At 47.0% G+C, this 6,922-nt stretch overlaps 1 protein-coding gene across 2 annotated transcripts in view; it reads right to left on the reverse strand.

Moving 5' to 3' along the window:
• Nucleotides 1-6,085, reverse strand: part of ERRFI1 (ERBB receptor feedback inhibitor 1) — a 15,035-nt gene extending 8,950 nt beyond the window's left edge. The window contains exon 1 of one of the 2 annotated variants that reach the window (XM_017498329.2): nt 5,934-6,085. The gene's annotated coding sequence lies outside the window, so the exon portion shown is untranslated. Of the gene's footprint in view, nt 1-5,126; nt 5,219-5,933 lie in introns of those variants that run through there. The other variant, XM_037727821.1, reaches the window with a different exon arrangement.
• Between the last annotated feature and the right edge of the window lie 837 nt (nt 6,086-6,922).

Genomic DNA, 6,922 nt, shown 5'->3' on the forward strand with positions numbered 1-6,922 from the left:
AAAAAAAAAAAAAAAAAAAAAAAAAAAAAAAGTCTAAAATAATCACCTACGAGAACATTAAAAAAAAATAATCCATGCAAAAATATCCCCCCCACCTTTTTTTTTCAAATTAAGTCTCGCTCTTGCCACTCAGGCTGGAGTGCAATGGCGCGATCTCAGCTCACCACAACCTCAGCCTCCCAGGTTCAAGCGATTGTCCTGCCTCAGCCTCCCGAGTATCTGAGACTACAGGTAACTGCCACTACGCCCAGCTACTTTTTGTATTTTTAGTAGAGACAGGGTTTCTCCATATTGGTCAGGCTGGTCTCGAATTCCCAACCTCAGGTGATCTGTCTGCCTTGGCCTGCCAAAGTGCTGGGATTACTGGCGTGAGCCACTGTGCCTGGCCCAGATTTCATTTTAATAGCCTATGATTTAGGGGTAGGAAAAGAAAGAGGGAGGTAAGTTAAGAAAACTTTCTTAGTTGTACTCTGCTACCATGGCAAGCATAAATAGCCTTTAAATTAAAAACATAGATGACTCTTAAAATAATACAGTATTTTAATGTAATTAAAATACTCCTGTATGAATTCAAGAAAATCTTGATGGCTTCAGTAAATATTAAATGTAGCTCAATGTGGTAAAGATGAACATTTGTGTCCGTGTTTGCTGCTCCATTCCTCAGAGGCTCTTAAACATGTCCAGAACATAATGGGCCATTTATAGGTGGTGAAGTAGAGGCAACAGAGAAAATAATTTATCTTCAAACTGTCAAATACAAAATAAATGACATAATTTATTCAATAATTCAAAATGCTTTCTAGCCAAGTATTTTAAGAAATGGTAAGCTAACAAAAAACCCACTCCCTCAACTACCATAATCCAGTCTTTTGACTCACTTAAGCCTCCTAGACAGTTGTAGTGCAACAGCAGAAAAGTAGGAGCAGGAATATATGTTCTTTTGTCCTTTGTATTTTTCCTACAGAGTAGCACAAGCAGTACCTATATATACTCACACAGGGGAGGAAAATATTATTTCTTTTTGACATCTACACAATAGGTTATTTCTTATTATAAAAGCGAATTCTAGCCTAAAGACAATGAGCATAATGGTCTAATGATGGGACGTAAGTCTTTAAAACTTCAAATTTATTTAACAAGCATTTAAGTCATCCAATGGGTCACTCTAGATTGTTACAATTAATATAAAACCATTAATAATAACCAACATTCACTGGACCTACCACTGCCAGGCAAGCATAGTTCTAAGGGCTTTATGTCTGCTAACTTATCTCATCCTCTCTACAATGCCATAAGGTGGGCTGCTATTACTATTCTCACCTACTTGAGGCAGAGTTAAAGAACTTGCTCAAAGTCAAACCTGGTGAGCCATGGGGCCAGGACCTCAACCAGACAGCCTGGCTTCAGTGTCCAGGCCCTTTACCAACACCCCACCCTGACTCTTCCAATCCCTAGAGCTTTTTAAACTGGTGAAATAGGATCTTACTGAATAGAAAGCTCAACTTTTAAGGGTAGCACAGATGCTTTCTTTTTTGGATTTACTGGTAGTAGTTTTTCTCGTAGCCTATGAAAGTTCCTGTTTTACTTCAGCTCCCTTAAATTCTTCTATTAAATGTTACTAATTGTAGCTCTGGCCTATGTATCCTATAAAATGGGTGGGTTAAGGCATCAATTTGACATTCTATGACCACTTCAAACAATTACTTTGAAGCCCTCCATCTTTAACAATACATTGAAGCCCCACCACAACAGAACCCTTTACAACATGGTATTTGATACTACACAAGTCTGTTTTTACTTGTAATAAGGGGTTACTACATATACCCAACGGGCCTCTTTTTAATACTCTTTCACAGCATGGATCCCAATGATGGCATTATAATCACACTGTACTGTAAAATCCGGAATTTAATAATAGAATACCTTATATTTGTAAAGCACTCTACAAGTTACAAAGCACCTTCTTACACATTATCTCACTTGATCCTCACAACATCCCTGTAAGAAGAGGCAGGGATTATAATCTCCATTTTGCAGATGAGGAAACAAAGTGAGGTTAAATATCTTGCTATAAGCAATAAGGCTACCATGGCTCTTCTGTCGTATAATTCAGCATTTCCCCACACTTTCACTACCTCTCTGCTCTATCGTATCTTCATTTTAGGTAACAACCTTGTTTCTCCTTGTAACATTCTTGTTTATAAATGGAGAAACTGAAGCAAAGGGCTGCTAAGTTAAATGCTGAAGGCCTAACTGCAAGTCAACAGCAGAGACAGGAACAGAAACTCAACTCATAGTGCTCATTCAGCTCAAAAATTCTTAGAGGGCAAGGATTAATTCTTTTCCCAAATATTTATCAAGTGCTTATTCTGGCTTAGATACCATGTGAGGTGAAAAAGAGATACGGCTGCTGCCTGAAGAAGCCTTCCATCTAATGAGGGAGGAAGAGAATAAACAAGCAAGCAAACAATTTCGGATGGCCATACCTTCCAAAGAAACAAGCAGGGTACAGCAACAGGATAAGGAGGTAGAGGAGAACATATTTACACAGGTGGTTTGGGAAGGCCTGAGTAGGTGACTTTTACAATGGAAATCTAAAGACTGAAAAAGAGGCATCCCTGATAAGAGTCAGAAGACAATTCTACCGAGCCAGTTTCACATCTGGGGTACTGAATGAGAGCTGCTGGACAATGCTTTTTAATCCTTATCTTCCTATTGTTTCCAAGCTGAAAAGGGCTCCATTTTTGTAGCCAAAGGCCCATTTTTTTTTTTTTTTTTTTTTTTTTGAGAGACGGAGTCTCCCTCTGTTTACCAGGCTGGAGTGCAGTGGCACGATCTTGGCTCACTGCAACCTCTGACTCCCTAGTGCAAACCATTCTCCTGCCTCAGCCTCCTGAGTAAGTGGGATTACAGGTGTGGGCAACCACACCTGGCTAATTTTTGTATTTTTAGTATAGATGGTGTTTCACCATGTTGGCCAGGATGGTCTCAATCTCCTGACCTTCTGATCCAAACGCCTTGGCCTCCCAAAGTGGGATTACAGGTGTGAGCCACCGTGCCCTACCTTTTTTTTTTTTAAGACAGGGTCTCACTCTGTCACGAAGGCTGTAGTGCAGTGGTGTGGTCTTGGCTCACTGCAACCTCTTCCTCCCAGGCTCAAGCAATCCTCCCACCTAAGCCTTCTCAGTAGCTGGGACTACAGGCATGTGCCACCATGCTCAGGTAATTTTTGTGTTTTTTTGTAGAGATAGGGTTTCACCATGTTGCCCAGGTTGGTTTCATACTCCTGGGCTCAAGCCATCTGCCCACTGTGGCCTCCCAAAGTGCTGGGATTACAGGCGTGAGCCACTGAGCCTGGCCAAAAGCCCCACATTTTAAAGACACATTCATTGAGTCCTGGAAGAGTGGTCCTTTTGTAATATTGTCCAATTTTATGGTGTGAGGAGGTGGACTACAGTATCAACAAAGACTTCAAATCTCAGAATCCTCCCCACCACCTTCTGAAATCTGAACCCCTCACTAACTTTTCCCTATCTTACAACGAATTCTGTTAAGCTAATAACTTACATTTAGGACCCTCAAACTCATTCGCCTCAGCTACCTTTACAAATCATGTGTTTATGCTGTGTGAACAATGGCAGAATACCACAACTGGACTGCATTTATGTAGGGAGTTATTCATTAGCTTTTATAAAGCCAGACACCTGCGAAGGATGCTAAATGTATCCAGATGATGAAGTATCAATTCAAATTTATTTAAATTAAGAGCAGAGTTGTTTCTCTGGTAGAGGGAGCCTATGCCATTCAAATTCCTGGAATTACCCTTGGCACCTCCTTCTCCCTCCTCTGCTCCTTTCTAAAGCAATCTGATGGTATGCAGACAATCAGGTCAGTTTCAAGCACGTTAGATTGTACCTGTAATTTAGGCAAATTGCTTTGAAAAGCTACCATTAGTTTTAGCAGAAAGGAACTATTATCTAGCTCAACTTTTAAGAAGCAACAGCAGTCAAGAGTTACTTTCATACAAAAACTCAAGCATAATTAAATCTTACAAAGATTGACCAGTATTTATTGTGAACTGCAAGTGGGAAAAATCGATGATTGAAACAATAGTTTTACCTGTCAAAAATAGGAATAATTCAGACATTCGATAATAACAGCCATAAAAAAATTAAACAGATTTGCTTTCCAACCCTTATCATTGACTGGTCCAATCCTGCTGAGCCTTGAAAGGTAAAACATGCATTCATGCAATTATTTATCAACGTCAACTATGCAAGGCTGTATAAGACAGAAGCTACACAAGGCAAAGTGCCTACCCTTAAGGAGTTTACAATCTAATATATCTGTCAGGTTATAAAATCGTTAGTCTAAGACCTCTATCACTTATTCTCCGCTGTCCACTGGAACACGAAGTTGAAAATAAACCTCTGCTTAGAGTGCAGGGAAGGAAAAATAGTTTCTGAAGTCCATGCTAAATCCTCTGTATTCTTCTCCAAGCTTGCTAATATCTGGAAAAGAGCTTGCTTGATAACATATTGGTAACCAATTACAGCCAGCATGTTAGCAAGAAACCAGCTTCTTTTATTTAGGTCTCTGCAGAATTCGGTTATCTGCTGATATAGGTACTTAGTCTGTCTTTGGTCTCTGTTCAAATAAAATTTCACTTAAGCTTGTATATTGTAATTACAGAAAAGTAAGCAAAGAAATGCAGTTAAAAAAATAGGTACGTTGAACTTGGACGTTCAAGTCTCAACAAATTTGTACCCATTACATTCTTACACATTTATAAAAGGCTAAACATTTGTTCTGGAAGGGAAAAAAAAGGGCATTTTAACCTCACCTTTCTTCACCCCTGACAGTTGCCTAGAAACCAGTCTTGCCCTACCTGTGTTGCAGGTGTACCTCAAGTCACCAACACATCTCTTTTAAAGCTACAGTCTCCATTCTGACTGACTTAAGTTTATGACTAACAAGCTATTCATATTTTTATCAGGTAAGAGACTGGTTTCTTTCATGCAATGATGAAATCCTAATAAAGACTTAGCAAGCACCAATACAGCACCATTCATGGTTAAGGAGTCATCTAATTTGTACAGGGCTATGATATACATATAAATACACACACGAAATTCCCAATAAGCATTCAGGTCTTGAACACATAATTCTGCAGTCCCATTCCATTCAAAGCGGTACCTAAGACATTCAGAGCAAACAATCAGGTTTCCAGGAGAGAAGGAAGAGTTCAGAACAGCTCAGACGAATTTTAAAATACTGATTTCGGAATCACCATCGCCGCTGGGAGATTAGGCAGAGGGACCGGGGCTGACCGCCAAAGAGAACCGGTACCAGCCACCGCAAGCAATCACCGAGCCGCCAGCGGCCTCCCACCCCGGCTTTCAGGACCGGATTGACCCGCACACGGTGTGAACAAGACAACGCAACCCCGATTTTTACAAAGGAAAAAAACAAAAAACGAGTCCCCAGCCCCGAAGCCGCTCATCCCCGCCGGGCAAGCCCGCGAGCGCAGGCTGCGGGACGAGGACCCTCGTGCTCGGCGGTCCCGGTGCTGCGGGGACGTGTCCCGCGCGCTCGGGTGCATGGCCCCCGCCAGCCGAGGGGCCGCGCGGCGACCACTGCCGGTGTGGAGAAGAAGGCGGGCGCCGGCACCTCACGGCGTCCCCAGGCCCGGGCTGCGCCGCCGAGGAGGGTCCCGCCCTCCGCACCTCAGGGAGGAGAAGCCCGCGAGCGCCAGGCCGGCCCCTCCCTCCGTCCCAGGGGAGACTCCGCGTCGCGGCGACCCTCCCCGCGCCCTCCACGCCCCCGCCCTGGCGTCGGAGAGCCGCCTGGATCCCGGCGCCCGGTGCTGGGGGCCTGAGTGAGCGGAGCGCTGCGCGGCCCTCCCCACCCCCTCAGCGCGCCAGGCCCCTTACCCCGGAGGAGCGGCGGCTGCCCCGCGGCGCCCTCCCGCGCATGTCCGTCCCGGCTGGCTCAGCGCCGCGGGCTCAGGGCCCCGGACATCGCGCAGGCGCCTCTCGCTGACTCGCCGTACCGCTAACACTCTGCCTCGCACTGGGCCGCAGTCGCCTCGGCGGCCGCCGCCGCCTCTATATATAGCATTTGCCCTGGGCGTGAGGTCGCCGCGCCCCGCCCCGCCTCCTTCCGCAGCCAATCAGGACGCGCGCCGCTTAAAGGGGCGATGCTGAGGTCGAGGCGTTTGCGCGAGGCCCACCGTGGCGTAGCGCGGCGCTGCAGGGAGTCGGCTTTGTCTCCGGGGGAGGCGTCTCTGGGCTGACCCGGGCTGCAGCTCCGCTCCTCTGCCTGAGCCGTGCGGCAGCTGCCGAGGCCCGGGAGCCCGTCAACGCCGAGCTTTCCTCAGAAGCCTGCGGGCACCCGGGCCTCGGCCGCGGTTCCTGCCCGAACTGAGGGCACCTCGCGCCTCCCTTGGGATTTCCCACAAATTCAGGCTCCGGGCAAGATTGTGTGTTTTTCCCTCTCCGTGGGCCGCCGCTGGCCGTGTGGGCCGAGAAAGCCCTGGAGGGGGAGAGGGGAGCCGGTGAGGGGAGGCGAAGGACTGAGGGACAGTGACGGGCTGTGTGCGACAGTGAGGGACAGTGTGGGATGGTGAGGGACGGCGTGGGACTGTGTGGGACAGCGAGGGACGGTGTGGGACAGCGTGGGACAGTGGGACAGCGAGGGACGGTGTGGGACAGCGTGGGACTGTGTGGGACAGCGAGGGACTGTGAGGGACGGCGTGGGACAGCGAGGGACGGTGTGGGACAGCGAGGGACGGTGTGGGACGGCGTGGGACTGTGTGGGACGGCGTGGGACTGTGTGGGACGGTGTGGGACAGCGAGGGACTGTGAGGGACGGCGTGGGACGGTGTGGGACGGTGTGGGACAGCGAGGGACTGTGTGGGACA

This window comes from Cebus imitator, unplaced genomic scaffold, assembly GCF_001604975.1.
Source record: "Cebus imitator isolate Cc_AM_T3 unplaced genomic scaffold, Cebus_imitator-1.0 Scaffold240, whole genome shotgun sequence".
Classification (NCBI taxonomy): domain Eukaryota; kingdom Metazoa; phylum Chordata; class Mammalia; order Primates; family Cebidae; genus Cebus; species Cebus imitator.